The following is an 18,991-nucleotide window of genomic DNA, read 5'->3' as shown; positions in this document are numbered from 1 at the left end:
TGAAACAACTACTTTTTCTTGTTCTGGATAGAGAGGGTTTCCAGTTTTAACTGCATTTCTTAAATTGGACTAAAGATGGTGGTTTAACGATGGTCATAGGTGCGTTTCTAATAATAAAAGGAAGAACCGCTGCAATCCATTTGATTACTGCTGAAGAATATTGGCAAAAATGTTGCCATTAAACGTCAACATGTCAGAAAGCATTTGGAATTGTTCCTATTTTCGTGTTTTCTCCTTCCTCTGACATCATTTGTACTCTGCACCTTTGGAAGTTTGCTGGATGTTCTTTGTACCATATTTTACAATTTAGTAATTTAGCAGAGGCTCTTATCCAGTGAGACTTACAATCATCTTTAAAAAAAAAAAAAAATTTAACTAGGCAAGTCAGTTAAGAAAAAAATCTTATTTATAATGATGGCCTACCCTGGCCAAACTCCAATCCGGACGGTGCTGGGCCAATTGTGCTCTGCCCTATGGGACTCCCAATCATGGCCGGTTGTGATACTGCCTGGAATCGAACCAGTGTCTGTAGTGATGCCTCTAGCACTGAGATGCAGCAGTGCCTTAGACCGCTGCGCCACTCAGGGGCAAGATGGGACAATCACATATCACAGGCATAGTAGGTAGACGTTTATTTCAAAATGATTATCAGCAAAGTGAGAGCTAAACTCAGCAAAAAAAGAAACGTCCCTTTTTCAGGATCCTGTCTTTCAAAGATCATTTGTCAAAATCCAAGTAACTTCACAGATCTTCATTGTAAAGGGTTTAAACACTGTTTCCCATGCTTGTTCAATGAACCAGAAACAATTAATGAACATGCACCTGTGGAACGGTCGTTAAGACACTAACAGCTTGCAGACGGTAGGCAATTAAGGTCACAGTTATGAAAACTTAGGACACTAAAGAGGCCTTTCTACTGACTCTGAAAAACACCAAAAGAAAGATGCCCAGGGTCCCTGCTCATCTGCGTGAATGTGCCTTAGGCATGCTGCAAGGAGGCATGTGGACTGCAGATGTGGCCAGGGCAATAAATTGCAATGTCCGTACTGTGAGATGCCTAAGACAGCGCTACAGGGAGACAGGATGGACAGCTGATTGTCCTCGCAGTTTCAGACCACGTGTAACAACACCTGCACAGGATCGGTACATCCGAACATCACACCTGCGGGACAGGTACAAGATGGCAACAACAACTGCCCGAGTTACACCAGGAACGCACAATCCCTCCATCAGTGTTCAGACTGTCCGCAATAGGCTGAGAGAGACTGGACTGAGGGCTTGTAGGCCTGTTGTAAAGGCAGGTCCTCACCAGACATCACTGGCAACGTCATCTATGGGCACAAACCCACCGTCGCTGGACCAGTCAGGACTGGCAGAAAGTGCTCTTCACAGATGAGTCGCAGTTTTGTCTCACCAGAGGTGATGGTCGGATTCGCGTTTATCGTGGAAGGAATAAGCGTTACACCGATGCCTGTACTCTGGAGCGGGATCGATTTGGAGGTGGAGGTCTGGGGCGGTGTGTCACAGCATTATCGAACTGAGCTTGTTGTCATTGCAGGCAATCTCAACGCTGTGCGTTACAGGGAAGACATCCTCCACCCTCGTGGTACCCTTCCTGCAGGCTCATCCTGACATGACCCTCCAGCATGACAATGCCACCAGCCATACTGCTCGTTTTGTGCGTGACTTCCTGCAAGACAGGAATGTCAGTGTTCTGCCATGGCCAGCGAAGAGCCCGGATCTCAATCCCATTGAGCACGTCTGGGACCTGCTGGATCGGAGGGTGAGGGCTTGGGCCATTCCCCCCAGAAATGTCTGTGAACTTGCAGGTGCCTTGGTGGAAGAGTGGGGTAACATCTCACAGCAAGAACTGGCAAATCTGGTGTAGTCCTTGAGGAGGAGATGCACTGCTGTACTTAATGCAGCTGGTGGCCACACCAGATACTAACTGTTACTTTTGATTTCGACCCCCCCTTTGTTCAGGGTCACGTTATTCAATTTCTGTTAGTCACATGTCTGTGGAACTTGTTCAGTTTGTCTCAGTTGTTGAATCTTATGTTCATAGAAATATTTACACAAGTTTGCTGAAAATATACGCATTTGACAGTGTGAGGACGTTTCTTTTTTTGCTGAGTTTAGAAGGGGGTGAGGGGGAGTCAAGTGCAAGTGATGATTCATGAAAGTTTGAGAAGGGTGATTATTTAAGATAATATTTGAAGTATTCTATTTAATGTTGGGTTTCAGTAGATGGGCAGGGACTCTGCTGTCCTAGCATTAGGGGGAAGCTGGTTCCACCATTGGAGTGCCAGGACAGAGTAGATCTTGGACAGGGCTGAACTGGAGCTGCCCTCCTGTAGGGGTGGGAGGGTCAAGAGCCCGGAGGTGGCAGAATGGAGTGCACGGGTTGGGGTGTAGGGTTGAGCATAACCTGAAGGTAGGGAGGGGCAGTGCCTCTTGCTGCTCCATAGGTCCATGGTCTTGTAGTGGATGCGAGCTTCGTCGAAGCCAGTGCAGTGTGCAGAGGAGTGGGGTGACATGGGAAAAAAACCTTTCTTGGAAAGGTTGAAAACCAGGCGGGCTGCAGCATTCTGGATAAGTTGCAGGGGATTGATGGCACAAGCGGGGAGCCCAGCCAACAGCGAGTTGTATTAGTCCAGATGGGATATGACAAGTGCCTAGATCAGGACCTGCTTCACTTCTTGTGTTAGGTAGGGTCGTACTCTATGGATGTTGTAGAGCTTAAACCTGCAGGAGCGAGTCACTGCTTTGATGTTTGCAGAGAACGACAGGGTGTTGTCCAGGGTCAGGCCAAGGTTCTTTGCACTCTGGGAGGGCAACACTGTGGAGTTATCAACCATGATTAAGATTTCTTTGAGTGGGCAGGCCTTCCCCGGGAGGAAGAACAGCTCCGTCTTGTTGAGCTTGAGGTGGTGGGTCGACATGGTGGGTCGACAAGTTAAGATATCAGCCTGGCATGTAGAAATACCTAGGTGTCAGAAGGGGGGAAGGAGAAAAGTATTGGAGTGTTGTCCTCATAGCAATGATAGGAGAGACCATGTGAGGATATGACAGAGCTGAGTGACTTGGTGTATAGAGAGAAGAGGAAAAGGCCTGAACTGAGCCCTGGGGGACACCAGTAGTGAGAGTATGTAGTGCAGACACAGATCCTTTCCACTTGGTGACGTGGAGAGAATCAAACCTACTTTTTATCCTACACTACTTTTGAAACAAAAATCTCTCTCAAAATATTTTTCTCCTCTCCAAGTGTACTTGTCTTTTGGCCAATTGAATCATAACATTCTGAGGTTTCACTGACCTAGTGAAGCTTGAAATAGGAACACTAAACCGACATAGCAAAAGTAAATAGGTCACTCAAGCCCTGCACCACACTCATATCGCCAAGGCCATTTTTGGTTTCTTTGTTCTGAGCAGAACGTTTTAGGCATTCAAGGAAACCATGTATAAGGTTAAGGATGACTCCCTCTAAGAATAAAAAGTGAAGACAACATTTCTATTCACATAGCCGCTGAACTTGAACCCTGATCTTAATTTCTTTGCTCCTAGATAAAATGAGGAACCAACAGAGCACAACAAAATGTCCTTGTAAAGGTGGTGAGATGAGACTTCTCCCAAAACATGAGTGTCTACTGACCCGTTTGTCCTTCTGTAATTGCTTCATGCAAAATACACAACTTTGCTCAAGGACATAGTCGAGCTTTCTTTATTTCTCTGCCCTCTTCTGCCTCTTATAGCGGCCTGTGGGAACAGGTTTTAGAATAAGCGTATCCATAACAACATTACTCAGAATAGCCAAGCAATTTATTAGCCAATAGCCAAGCAGTTTGCTGGTCATCATGTAACCATTATTTTATTTCATGACTCACTAGGTGTTGTGCTGGTTTTTATATATATATATATATATATATATATATATATATATATATATATATATATATATATATATACATACAGTGGGGAGAACAAGTATTTGATACACTGCTGATTTTGCAGGTTTTCCTACTTACAAAGCATGTAGAGGTCTGTCATTTTTATCATAGGTACACTTCAACTGTGAGAGACGGAATCTAAAACAAAAATCCAGAAAATCACATTGTATGATTTTTAAGTAATTAATTTGCATTTTATTGCATGACATAAGTATTTGATACATCAGAAAAGCAGAACTTAATATTTGGTACAGAAACCTTTGTTTGCAATTACAGAGATCATACGTTTCCTGTAGTTCTTGACCAGGTTTGCACACACTGCAGCATTGATTTTGGCCCACTCCTCCATACAGACCTTCTCCAGATCCTTCAGGTTTCGGGGCTGTCGCTGGGCAATACGGACTTTTAGCTCCCTCCAAAGATTTTCTATTGGGTTCAGGTCTGGAGACTGGCTAGGCCACTCCAGGACCTTGAGATGCTTCTTACGAAGCCAATCCTTAGTTGCTCTGGCTGTGTGTTTCAGGTCGTTGACATGCTGGAAGACCCAGCCACGACCCATCTTCAATGCTCTTACTGAGGGAAAGAGGTTGTTGGCCAAGATCTCGCGATACATGGCCCCATCCATCCTCCCCTCAATACGGTGCAGTAGTCCTGTCCCCGTTGCAGAAAAGCATCCCCAAAGAATGATGTTTCCACCTCCATGCTTCACGGTTGGGATGGTGTTCTTGGGGTTGTACTCATCCTTCTTCTTCCTCCAAACACGGCGAGTGGAGTTTAGACCAAAAAGCTCTATTTTTGTCTCATCAGACCACATGACCTTCTTCCATTCCTCCTCTGGATCATCCAGATGGTCATTGACAAACTTCAGACGGGCCTGGACATGCGCTGGCTTGAGCAGGGGGACCATGCGTGCTCTGCAGGATTTTAATCCATGACGGCGTAGTGTGTTACTAATGGTTTTCTTTGAGACTGTGGTCCCAGCTCTCTTCAGGTCATTGACCAGGTCCTGCCGTGTAGTTCTGGGCTGATCCCTCACCTTCCTCATGAACATTGATGCCCCACGAGGTGAGATCTTGCATGGAGCCCCAGACCAAGGGTGATTGACCGTCATCTTGAACTTCTTCCATTTTCTAATATCTGCGCCAACAGTTGTTGCCTTCTCACCAAGCTGCTTGCCTATTGTCCTGTAGCCCATCCCAGCCTTGTGCAGGTCTACAATTTTATCCCTGATGTCCTTACACAGCTCTCTGGTCTTGGCCATTGTGGAGAGGTTGGAGTCTGTTTGATTGAGTGTGTGGACAGGTGTCTTTTATACAGGTAACGAGTTCAAACAGGTGCAGTTAATACAGGTAATGAGTGGAGAACAGGAGGACTTCTTAAAGAAAAACTAACAGGTCTGTGAGAGCTGGAATTCTTACTGGTTGGTAGGTGATCAAATACTTATGTCATGCAATAAAATGCAAATTAATTACTTAAAAATCATACACTGTGATTTTCTGGATTTTTGTTTTAGATTCCGTCTCTCACAGTTGAAGTGTACCTATGATAAAAATTACAGACCTGTACATGCTTTGTAAGTAGGAAAACCTGCAAAATCGGCAGTGTATCAAATACTTGTTCTCCCCACTAGGAAAACCTGCAAAATCGGCAGTGTATCAAATACTTGTTCTCCCCACTGTATATATATATATATATATATCTATCTATCTATCTATATATATATATATATATATCTATATATATAAATAAAATATGTTTTATTGTCACAGTGAAATGTGTTGTTTTACGGGTTTAGCCATAGTAGTACGGTGCCCCTTGAGCAAATGTAGGGTTAAGTGCCTTGCTCAAGGACACATCGGCATATTTTTCACCTTGTCGGCTCGGGTATTCAAACCAGCAACATTTCGGGTTACAGGTCCAACACTCTAACCGCTAGTCTACCTGCCGCGTAATAATTCCAGGCGCCCAGTAATTTTCTAACCATAATTCCTGTCTCTCAGACAACCTACTGTAGTGACTGTGATTTATTTATTTTATTTGAACTAGGCAAGTCAGTTAAGAACAAATTCTTATTTACAATGACGGCCTAGGAACAGTGGGTTAACTGCCTTGTTCAGGGGCAGAACGACAGATGTTTACCTTGTGAGCTCGGGTATTCGATCTAGCAACCTATCGGTTACTGGCCCAACGCTCTAACTACTAGGCTACCTGCCGCCTGTGATTTCAGTGTTGCCCTATAACTAGGGGAAAGATCACAACTAAATCTTTCATAATTTTGTGAATAGTTGATAGATTTTCAACCACTTAATTTCATCCTTTTCCGTAAAGGGGTTTTACAATTCAACGCTCTTATACAAGAATCGGCAACTTGGAGCATTGCGTGACATTGGAAGAGCATTAGGCCTACTTCTTATTCGAAATGTAGATCTGCGATTGGAGCATTGCTACTATGCTATGTGGTGAACTCATCTTTGTATGGCCATGGTAGCAATAGTCTCATTGTGTTATTGTGCAATTTGAAAACGCTATTATTTGAGGGTCTGTTCCTTGGTCAACATTGACCTGGGTTTGGGGTCATGGTTGGTATGTGCTGCCTGCTTCCTCTTTGAAAATATCTCTGAAATATTAAAGGGGCAATCTGTAGTTGCTACATCCATTTTTGGACTTATAAATTAATGATATGCCCATGGATTCTTGAAGAATATAACTTAATTCCTCAGGAGCTAACTTTGACACCCTGTCAGAACCCAGGAGATAAGCTTGTTTTACTCCAATGTTTGTACACATTGTACATATAAAGAATCACTGTATAACCTCTAAACATGGTTAAAATGATCATTTTGATATCATGGATCAGTCATTGCATCCATAGCTCTGTCTATGAAATTGAGGTGATACATTTCTCCAGGCCCACACCTCCGCCTTATTACCAAAACCGAGATGGGGTGTCTACTTTGTTTTCAGTGCAGATTGGCCCTTTAAGTATTTGGCCTGTAAATAAAAAATGGGAAAGGGATAATAGCGTAATACGGTATCACAAATACTGACTTAACAAGGTCCCAGGGAATTTAAATTGGCCGTCCTGAATGCTGCCAATCATTTAAATGTTTATATTTTAGTCATTTATAAGACACTCTTAACCCTAGTTGCTCTTGTAAGTCGCTCTGGATAAGTGCCTTGCTCAAGGGCACATCGACAGATTAGTTTGCCTATTTCTCTCCAGACATAGTGCTTTGCATTCAGGCCAAAGAGTTACATTTTTGTCTCATGAAACCACAGAGTCTATTGCCTAATGCTCTCGAGTCTTTCATGTGCCTTTTTGCAAACTCCAGGCGTGCTGTCATGTGCCTTTTTCTCAGGAGTGGCTTCCATCTGTCCACTACCCCATAATGCCAAGATTGGTGAAGTGCTGAGACTGTTGTCCTTCTGGCAGGTTCTCCCATCTCAGCCAAGGAACTCTGTAGTTCTGTCAGAGTGGTCATTGGGTTCTTGGTCACATCCCTGACCAATGTCATTTTTTTTAATTGTTTATTGGGGGGTAGATCAGCTTTAATATTGCAGATAGATTGTACTGTAGCTTCCATCAATATAATTACCTGCATCATTTCCAATCCCCTATATATATACAGTCGTATGATAAAGTTTCGGCACCCCTGATAATTTCCATGATTTCCATTTATAAATAATTGGGTGTTTGGATCAGCAATTTAATTTTGATCTATCAAATAACTGATGGACACAGTAATATTTCAGTAGTGAAATGAGGTTTATTGGATTAACAGAAAATGTGCAATATGCATCAAAACAAAATTAGACAGGTGCATAAATTTGGGCACCCCAATAGAAAAATCACATCAATATTTAGTAGAGCCTCCTTTTGCTAAAATAACAGCCTCTAGACGCTTCCCATAGCCTGTAATGAGTGTCTGGATTCTGGATGAAGGTATTTTGGACCATTCCTCCTTACAAAACATCTCCAGTTCAGTTAGGTTTGATGGTTGCCGAGCATGGACAGCCCGCTTCAAATCATCCCACAGATTCTCAATGATATTCAGGTCTGGGGACTGGGATGGCCATTCCAGAACATTGTACTTGTTCCTCTGCATAAATGCCCGGGTAGATTTTGAGCAGTGTTTTGGGTCGTTGTCTTTTTGAAATATCCAGCGCCGGCGTAACTTCAACTTTGTGACTGATTCTTCAACATTATTGCCAAGAATCTGCTGATATTGAGTGGAATCCATGTGACCCTCAACTTTTACAAGATTCCCAGTACCGGCACTGGCCACACAGCCCCACAGCATGATGAAACCCCCACCAAATTTTACTGTGAGTAGCAAGTGTTTTTCTTGGAACGCTGTGTTCTTTTGCCGCCATGCATAACGTCCCTTGTTATGACCAAATAAGTCAATCTTTGTTTCATCAGTCCACAGCACCTTATTCCAAAATGAAGCTGGCTTGTTCAAATGTGCGTTTGCATACCTCAAGCGACTCTGTTTGTGGCGTGTGTGCAGAAATGGCTTCTTCCGCATCACTCTCCCATACAGCTTCTCCTTGTGCAAAGTGCGCTGAATTGTTGAACGAAGCACAGTGACACCATCTGCAGCAAGATGATGTAGTAGGTCTTTGGAGGTGGTCTGTGGGCTGTTTTTGACCGTTCTCACCATCCTTCGCCTTTGCCTCTCCGATATTTTACTTGGCCTGCCACTTCTGGCCTTAACAAGAACTGTGCCTGTGGTCTTCCATTTCCTCACTATGTTCCTCACAGTGGACACTGACAGCTTAAATCTCTGCGATAGCTTTTTGTAGCCTTCCTCTAAACCATAATGTTGAACAATCTTTGTTTTCAGGTCATTTGAGAGTTGTTTTGAGGCCCCCATGTTGCCACTCTTCAGAGGAGAGTCAAAGAGAACAACAACTTGCAATTGGCCACCTTAAATACCTTTTCTCATGATTGGATGCACTTGTCTATGAAGTTCAAGGCTTAATGAGCTCACCAAACCAATTGTGTGTTCCAATTAATCAGTGCTAAGTAGTTACAGTTTGCATAGCCTATTTTTCACATCTGATTTAATTTCATACAACTTAATATTGCTACACTAAAAATCTTTGTCTGGACAATACCCCCGTACTCAGCTTTTATTAGAAAATGAATGGCATGCCACTGTGATCATTTTCTGTGACGACAGAGTAAATTATTATGCAGCCTCAGAGGGGTGCCCAAACTTTTTCATATGACTGTATAGCAAAAAAAGAAACGTCCCTTTTTCAGGACCCTGTCTTTCAAAGATCATTCGTAAAAATGCAAATAACTTCACAGATCTAAATTGTAAAGGGTTTAAACACTGTTTCCCATGCTTGTTCAATGAACCAGAAACAATTAATGAACATGCACCTGTGGGACGGTCGTTAAGACACTAACAGCTTACAGACGGTAGGCAATTAAGGTCACAGTTATGAAAACTTAGGACACTAAAGAGGTCTTTCTACTGACTCTGAAAAACACCAAAAGAAAGATGCCCAGGGTCCCTGCTTATCTGCGTGAATGTGCCTTAGGCATGCTGCAAGGAGTCATGTGGACTGCAGATGTGGCCAGGGCAATAAATTGCAATGTCCGTACTGTGAGATACCTAAGACAGCGCTACAGGGAGACAGGACAGACAGCTGATAGTCCTCGCAGTTTCAGACCACGTGTAACAACACCTGCACAGGATCGGTACATCCGAACATCACACCTGCGGGACAGGTAGGACAGGTACAGGATGGCAACAACAACTGTCCAAGTTGCACCAGGAACGTACAATCCCTCCATCAGTGCTCAGACTGACCGCAATAGGCTGAGAGAGGCTGGACTGAGGGCTGTAGGCCTGTTGTAAGGCAGGTCCTCACCAGACATCACTGGCAACAACATCGCCTATGGACACAAACCCACCGTCGCTGGACCAGACAGGACTGGCAGAAAGTGGTCTTCACTGACGAGTCGCAGTTTTGTCTCACCAGGGGTGATGGTCGGATTCGTGTTTATCGTCGAAGGAATAAGCATTACACTGAGGCCTGTACTCTAGAGCGGGATCGATTTGGAGGTGGAGGGTCCGTCATGGTCTGGGGCGGTGTGTCACAGCATCATCGGACTGAGCTTGTTGTCATTGCAGGCAATCTCAACGCTTTGCGTTACAGGGGAGACATCCTCCCTCATGTGGTACCCTTCCTGCAGGCTCATCCTGACATGACCCTCCAGCATGACAATGCCACCAGCCATACTGCTCTTTTTGTGCGTGATTTCCTGCAAGCCAGGAATGTCAGTGTTCTGCCATGGCCAGCGAAGAGCCCGGACCTCAATCCTATTGAGCACGTCTGGGACCTGCTGGATCGGAGGGTGAGGGCTTGGGCCATTCCCCCCAGAAATGTCTGTGAACTTGCAGGTGCCTTGGTGGAAGAGTGGGGTAACATCTCACAGCAAGAACTGGCAAGTCTGGTGCAGTCTATGAGGAGGAGATGCACTGCAGTACTTAATGCAGCTGGTGGCCACACCAGATACTGAGGGTTACTTTTGATTTTGACCCCCCCCCCCCCCCCCTTTGTTCAGGGACACATTATTCAATTTCTGTTAGTCACATGTCTGTGGAACTTGTTCAGTTTATGTCTCAATTGTTGAATCGTGTTATGTTCATACAAATATTTACACATGTTAAGTTTGCTGAAAATAAACGCAGTTGGAAGTGAGAGGACGTTTCTTTTTTTGCTGAGTTTATTTATACACACACACACACACACAGTACCAGTCCAAAGTTTGGACACACCTACTCATTCAGGGGTTTTTCTTTATGTTTTACTATTTTCTACATTGTAGAATAATAGTGAAGACGTCAAAACTATGAAATGACACATATGGAATCATGTAGTAACCAAAAAAGTGTTAAACAAATCAAAATACATTTTATATTTGAGATTCTTCAAAGTAGCCACCCTTTGCCTTGATGACAGCTTTGCACACTCTTGGGCTTCTCTCAACCAGCTTCATGAGGTAGTCACCTGGAATGCATTTCAATTCACAGGTGTGCCTTCTTAAAGGTACATTTGTGCAATTTCTTTCCTTCTTAATGCGTTTGAGCCAATCGGTTGTGTTGTGACAAGGTAGTGGTGGTATACAGAAGATAGCCCTATTTGGTAAAAGACCAAGTACATATTATGGCAAGAACAGCTCAAATGAGTAAAAAGAAATGACAGTCCGTTACTTTAAGATATGAAAGTCAATCAATACAGAAAATGTTAAGAACTTTAAAAGTTTCTTCAAGTGCAGTCACAAAAACCATCAAGCGCTATGATGAAACTGGCTCTCATGAGGACCGCCACAGGAATGGAAGACCCAGAGTTACCTCTGCTGCAGAGGATAAGTTCATTAGTTACCATCCTCAGAAATTACAGCCGAAATAAATGCCTCACAGAGTTCAAGTAACAGACACAACTCAACATCAACTGTTCAGAGGAGACTGCGTGAATCAGGCCTTCATGGTCGAATTGAAGACAAGACTTGCTTGGGCCAAGAAACATGAGCAATGGACATTAGACCGATGGAAATCTATCCTTTGGTCTGATGAGTCTGAGATTTTTGGTTCCAGCTGCCATGTCTTTGTGAGACGCAGAATAGGTGAATGGATGATCTCTGCATGTGTTTTTCCCTCCGTGAGTCATGGAGGAGGAGGTGTGATGGTGTTGGGATGCTTTGCTGGTGAGACTGTGATTTATTTAGAATTCAAGGCACACTTAACCAGCATGGTTACCACAGCATTCTGCAGCGATACGCCATCCCATCTGGTTTGGGCTTAGTGGCATATAATTTGTTTTTCAACAGGACAATGACCCAACACACCTCCAGGCTGTGTAAGGGCTATTTGACCAAGAAGGAGAGTGATGTAGTGCTGCATCAGATGACCTGACCTCCACAATCACCCGATCTCAACCAAATTGAGAAGGTTTGGGATGAGTTGGACGGCACAGTGAAGGAAAAGCGGCCAACAAGTGCTCAGCATATGTGGGAACTCCTTCAAAACTGTTGGAAAATCATTCCTCATGAAGCTGGTTGAGAGAATGCCAAGAGTGTGCAAAGCTATCATCAAGGCAAAGTGTGGGTACTTTGAAGAATCTCAAATATAAAACACTTTAGTTTTTTTAACACATTTCTGGTTACTACATGATTCTATATGTGTCGTTTTTTTGAATCCACTATTAATGTATAATGTAGAAAATAGTAAAAATTAAGAAAAGCCCTTGACTGAGTAGGTGTGTCCAAACCTTTGACTGGTACTGTACATATATTTTTTAAATATATTTTCCTTTACTATTTTTCATTAATCCTACCACCCCTCCCCTAATTGGAGTAAACTAATGAACAACAACACTTAAGTTTCTACTTCCAGCTTTTACATGCTATAAACATTTGTTTTTAGTGCTATCCTTCCTCTACCCTCAACCTCTCCCATCTATTTCTGATGTCCATCCAGTTCTATTTGCAATATATTTTTAACTGTGCTGTTTCACAAATGTTCTAAACCTATATACATTTTACAGACACAGTATATTTTACTTTTGTTCTCTTGTTGTTATTAGTCCCAACAATCAGCTCCATTCAATCCCTCCCATCTCTCTTAACACCATCCGTATTGGATTTCTGTTTGCCATATATTTTTCAACTGTGCTTTGATGCATCACAAAAGTACTGAACCTTTCTATTCTCATAGTTTCTACAGATTGTAAATTAAATATTTTTTTTGCTAAAACGATTATATTATTGAACAATTTGACTATGACTTTTCAAATCACCAAGTATTGCTATCTGAAGCGTTAGCCCCAGCTAAATGTTGCAATTCTTCAGCCATTCCTGGACCTGTGACCAAAACAAGATCCACGGACAGTTCCTTAGACTTCATGGTATAGTTTCTACTCTGACATGCACTGTCCACTGTGGGACCTTATATAGACATGTCCAAACAATTGAATTGGCCACAAGTGGACTCCAATCAAGTTGTAGTGACATCTCAAGGATGATCAAAGGAAATTGGATGCACCTGAGCTCAATTTGGAGTGTCCCAGCAAAGGTGTGTGAATACTTATGTAAATGAGCTGTTTCAGAATTTCTCTTTCAAAAAATGTGCTAAAATATTTTCAAATTGGGCTATTGTGTGTAGATGGGTGATTTACATTTTTTAATTACATTTTCAAAATGTAGAATAAGTCAAGGGGTATGGATGCTTTCTGAAAGCACTGAGGCCTATAGGGCTCTGGTCAAAAGTTGTGCACTACATAGGGAATAGAATGCCATTTGGGACATAACCATAGACCCTCAGGCCAAGAGAGGTCCTTCACAATGCGTTTCAAGGGAAATTGAAAGCGGCCTAGCCACCCAAGTGTTCGCGTGTGATATTGAGAGATGCTCATCGCTATCCCTTAAAAATGGATGAATAGATAGAAAGCATCATGAACAAGTGAGGTAGATGTAACGTTGTGCTCTGGGATATGTTCCCCTCCATCACTCCATATGATCATTTCTGCGGAAGGAGGCAAGGAGCTGTTGTGCATTGTAGCACAGATTAACGTTAATGCGTTACTGTCATTGCTGATGGCGATGGTAAAGTCTTTGCCGAAGGGAGACATGTTACACCTATTTCTGCGTTCGTTCTCTTTTGATTGGCGGGTAGAAGAAGAGTTATACGACACATGTGGGTGGGTGTGTGCGTTTGTGGGTGGGTGCACATGTACACAATGTGTGTTATTAACAGTGGCTGTATACGTTTACGTATGATGTGCACGTATGTTTTGTGAGCAGGCAAAAGTGCTATAGGACGCCATTAAATGTTCATTACGATTAGGGAAAACGATGCCTCTGTGCCTCCTGTTAGTTTGATTAAATAGGATGCCTGTCAAGATAGTCTTTATTGATGGAGTAGCCCCACAGCAGTCGACGGATACCTAGGGATCTTAAAAGCACTTCAACACACTGTTTGTTGGAGAGAATAAAGCCTTGAAACTGTTTTTTACCACTAGAAAGAAAAAAACATATTTAATCAAATAGCGGGATACTTTTGTTTGTTGTTGAATGTCACTGAATGTGTTTCACTGCTGATTTGTAATTCTTACCCTTTAATCAAGGACTTATTTAGACCTGGGACACCAGGTGGGTGTTAATTATCAGGTAGAACAGAAAAGCAACAGTAGTCCAGACCTCTGGACCTCCAGGCTGGATATAAATACCCCTACCATAGGCTTACACATTGTCAATGTAACATGCTTCACACTTACACAAAGGCCGCTGTACTACTTTATTTACTTTTGAAGGTGTTTTCTGACTTTATGGAACAACTAGAGAGAGAGGATGACAGTGTTAAAAGATGGAGAGAGATTGTGTCAAAGGGTAGTAGGTTGTCACTGTAGACAGTTGTGCCAGAGGCTGCAGCATTACCGCTAGACCAGCCAGGCCACACAAAGGACCCTGTTTTCATCCTGTATTATCCCCCTTTATTGTAGGATGGTATCAGCATCGTCGATCATGCTTGTCACTTTTGCTGCACTTAACTATTTGTAGGAGAGCAAACGCCTGCTTCATGATTGCATTTGGAATGGATTGCCGCATCGGAGTGGCTATGGGAACTAACCTCTATTCTCCAGAGAGCTAGGTTTCCCTAGGGTTCTACCTCCTATATCCTGGGGCCCACTAAGACACAAGATAATGGCCACAAAGGTGAGAGTTAAAGGGACAGCTCCCTTATAAGAGGACGTGTGTGTTATTCTTGTCTTCCTCTCTGTGTGTGTGTGTGTGTGTGTGTGTGTGTGTGTGTGTGTGTGTGTGTGTGTGTGTGTGTGTGTGTGTGTGTGTGTGTGTGTGTGTGTGTGTGTGTGTGTGTGTGTGTGTGTGTGTGTGTGTGTGTGTGTGTGTGTGTGTGTTGTCATTGATTTGCCTGCCCTCTCCCACTGTTTGCTGGAGTGTTATGAGGCCTGACCTTTCCATCCTGGCCCTAACCATTTACAGCTAAGCTTAGACCACACAGTCATAAGATGCTTGTTTCTAAATGCAATCAGGGAGAGCAGGGGAGGGAGGAGAGTGGAGGTGGGCTTTAGCTGAAATGATTGATGAGCATATCATGGGGGATTGTAATGATGTAGAGGGGTGTGTTTGTTTGTGTGTGTGGTGGGGGTGTGTGTTTGTAGATCTGCCTACGGTGTGTTTGCCTTTGTGATAGCTAAGGTGTAAGTGTGTGGGGGGGGGGGCTGTGTGTGGAATCAAACCCTTAACCCAAGACCTCAGGGAAACAAGATCATAAGAGAATCTTTAATGTGTATCTGCGCTTGTGGTGTACGGGTCAGCTGTTTGGTCACCCACCCCTGCAATTGCTAATAACCCATCCATAACTGCCCGACTTTGTGATAAAGTGAGGCCCGCACCTGACCCTAGACCGCTAATATAGAAAATGCTCTGAGAGGGCGGAATGATTTGTTGTCGGGGTGCAGGATTTTCTTTTGCCTAAATGTTTCTGCTTATAATTTCCGCCATTTTGGTCGACTATTTGTTAGTCAACTTGTCTATAATTAGATACATGCAGCATATCTTCTGTGATTATGTTGCCCTAGAAGACTAAATAAACCCTTGCTCACCAGAATAATGTCATAAATCGACAATATTCAACAAAACCGACAAAAGCTTTGACAAAGGCCTTGAGGACAATACGTAAAGCTTAATAAAGAACAGTAAAACTGGCAAGAGCAGTGTGGGTTTGTCTTTCATAAATCGATAGAATGAAATGAGTGCTTCAATCTACACAGAACAAAAATATAAACGCAAATGTAAAGTGTTGGTCCCATGTTTCATGAACTGAAATAAAAGATCTCAGAAACTTTCCATACGCACAAAAATATTTCGTGTACAAATTTGTTTATATCCCTGTTGGTGAACATCTCTCCTTTGCCAAGATAATCCATCCACCTGACAGGTGTGGCATATCAATAAGCTAATTAAACAGCATGATGATTACACAGGTGCACCTTGTGCTGGTGACAATAAAAGGTCAATCAAAAATGTGCAGTTTTGTCACTCAACACATTTCCATGTCTCAAGTATTGAGGGAGTGCACAATTGGCATGCTGACTGCCGTGAATGTCCACCAGAGCTGTTGCCAGAATGTTCATATTTCTACCATAAGCCAACTCCAGCGTCGTTTTAGAAAATTTGGCAGGACAACCAACCGAACCGGTCTCAAATGCAGACCATGTGTATTGGGTCGTGTTGGCAAGGGGTTTGCTGATGTCAACGTTGTGAACAGAGTGCCCCGGGGTGGCGGTGTGGTTATGGTATCGGCAGGCAAAAGCTACGGACAACAAACACAATTGCATTTTATCGATGGCGATTTGAATGCACAGAAATACCGTGAGGAGATCCTGAGGCCCATTGTAAAGGCCAATTTTAATTTTATTTTTAAAGTATCTGTGACCAACAAATGCATATCTGCTTTCCCAGTCATGTGAAATCCATAGATTAGGGCTTTTTTTGTTGTTGACAGATTTCATCATATGAAATGTAACTCAGTCAAATCTTTGATATTTTAGCATGTTGCGTTTTATATTTTTGTTCAGTATAGTTGACATCAGTCAAGTTTTCTGTCGTCTCTGCTTCTTTCGTGGAGCAGACATTACTGGCCTTCCCTTATCTTTATTTTCAACTCTCCATTTTGTAGCTTTTCTCTTCTTGAATTAAACACTGACATTGTCCTTTTTGCCTCTGTAGATTGACATGTACTTTTTCTGCCCATTCCCAAAAGCATTTGGCGATTAGCGTGTAGGCTGTTAGGCACGCGTATACTTAGGCCCTAAAGCTTATAGCCTTACACACTAATGCCAGATAGCCTAAAAATAATGAAAAAAAACAATGTAGCCTATAAATAAATAAGTTGTACACGAACGATACATTTATACATTTTTGTATGTATCGTTTTCTCTTTATTCAACCCACCCGACCTTCATCCACACAATATTTCATGACTCTAAACCCGCCCGCCCCGCAGATATAACCACGGGGACTGCGGGTTGAACCCACACATCGCTGATCCGCGTCGCGGGGAGACAAAGAAAAACAATGTCATATTTACGACACCATTGTCTTCGTCCTCCGCCCCTGGAATGGCACAGCTACAATACTGTTATTGACTTGTTATGCAGAAAGGCTTGGTATGTACACAAGCACACATTTTAAATACTTTTTTGAATCCACAAATCAAATTACTTCATAAAGGATTCAAACATTTTTAAAGGTTGTTGATGCAAGGACACTTAATGAAACAAAAAGCACCTTCTCCACCACACATCTAGGCTCCTCCATAATGGCTGAAACACAGCAGTACCTTCTCCTCCACACATCTAGGCTCCTCCATAATGGCTGAAACACAGCAGTACCTTCTCCTCCACGCAGCTAGGCTCCCCCATAACGGCTGAAACACAGCAGTACCTTCTCCTCCACACATCTAGTCTCCTCCATAACGGCTGAAACACAGCAGTACCTTCTCCTCCACGCAGCTAGGCTCCTCCATAACGGCTGAAACACAGCAGTACCTTCTCCTCCACACATCTAGGCTCCCCCATAACGGCTGAAACACAGCAGTACCTTCTCCTCCACACAGCTAGGCTCCTCCATAACGGCTGAAACACAGCAGTACCTTCTCCTCCACACAGCTAGGCTCCTCCATAACGGCTGAAACACAGCAGTACCTTCTCCACCACGCAGCTAGGCTCCTGCATAACGGCTGAAACACAGCAGTACCTTCTCCACCACGCAGCTAGGCTCCTGCATAATGGCTGAAACACAGCAGTACCTTCTCCTCCACACAGCTAGGCTCCCGCATAACGGCTGAAACACAGCAGTACCTTCTCATCCACGCAGCTAGGCTCCTGCATAACGGCTGAAACACAGCAGTACCTTCTCCACTACGCAGCTAGGCTCCTCCAAAATGGCTGAAACACAGCAGTACCTTCTCCTCCACGCAGCTAGGCTCCTCCATAACGGCTGAAACACAGCAGTACCTTCTCCTCCACGCAGCTATGCTCCCCCATAATGGCTGAAACACAGCAGTACCTTTTCCTCCACACAGCTAGGCTCCCCCATAATGGCTGAAACACAGCAGTACCTTCTCCTCCACACAGCTAGGCTCCTCCATAATGGCTGAAACACAGCAGTACCTTCTCCTCCACGCAGCTAGGCTCCTGCATTAGGGTACCTAGTCAGTTGTTATGCACTACTCTTAGGCAGGCCTGCAATCTGAAGGCCACGTACCCGAAGTCTTTGTATGAACTGCAACCATTAACAACATGTGCAACAGACTCCATTACATTTAACTCAGGGTGTAAAATACAGAAGGGACCATGGTTTTCGGGGTACCAGAGTATTAGGTTGTATTTTGTTGGTAGAACTTGCAGCCTCACCTTAACAGTAAAGGTGAGCATGTCCTCACCAATGGCACCGTTCTGGTACATGGAATGGGAGACAAAGTGGTCAGCACAGTGCAGAGCACCAAGTTTCCCCTGCAGCCTCAGGCCAGTCCAGTGTTACAGTAGCTACATCCGTCTGATACCGAGGAGTGTAGTCCTCGATTTAGGATGAGATGGTCCATCATGGGTGACAGAAGCCTCCACAACAACACAGGGGTCTGCAACAACTGCATCAGAGGCAGTCACACACAAACGCGCACATACACTCACACACACAGCTGGAAATGGATGCCTGTGTACTTGTTCCTAGCTGTGGGAGTCTGCCAGCTCCTCAGTAGAAACTGAGCCTGCACAACCAAGCCACACCTGCCAGATCCAATTGATCCAGTTTGAACTATCTCCTCCTAAACTGACACTGGAGATAGGAACGATTGAACCCCTCTGAGTGTTTTTGCGCTGACCCTGAAATAAATTAGCCTCTCAGACATAAATGTAGTGTGACTGAATAAATAAAGAAAATACATTGCTCAGAATCTATTTTTTTCTCTTTCCCTATTCCATTTTGAAGGCTGTTATTTCTT

At 43.5% G+C, this 18,991-nt stretch overlaps 1 protein-coding gene across 6 annotated transcripts in view; it reads left to right on the top strand.

The window, feature by feature from the left end:
• The window catches only part of LOC139534554 (adhesion G protein-coupled receptor L3-like), a 301,582-nt gene that overhangs the window by 174,449 nt on the left and 108,142 nt on the right, over window positions 1–18,991 (top strand). The window lies entirely within an intron of this gene.

This window comes from Salvelinus alpinus, chromosome 11 (genome assembly GCF_045679555.1).
Source record: "Salvelinus alpinus chromosome 11, SLU_Salpinus.1, whole genome shotgun sequence".
Classification (NCBI taxonomy): domain Eukaryota; kingdom Metazoa; phylum Chordata; class Actinopteri; order Salmoniformes; family Salmonidae; genus Salvelinus; species Salvelinus alpinus.
This window is presented reverse-complemented; position numbering and strand designations above follow the sequence as displayed.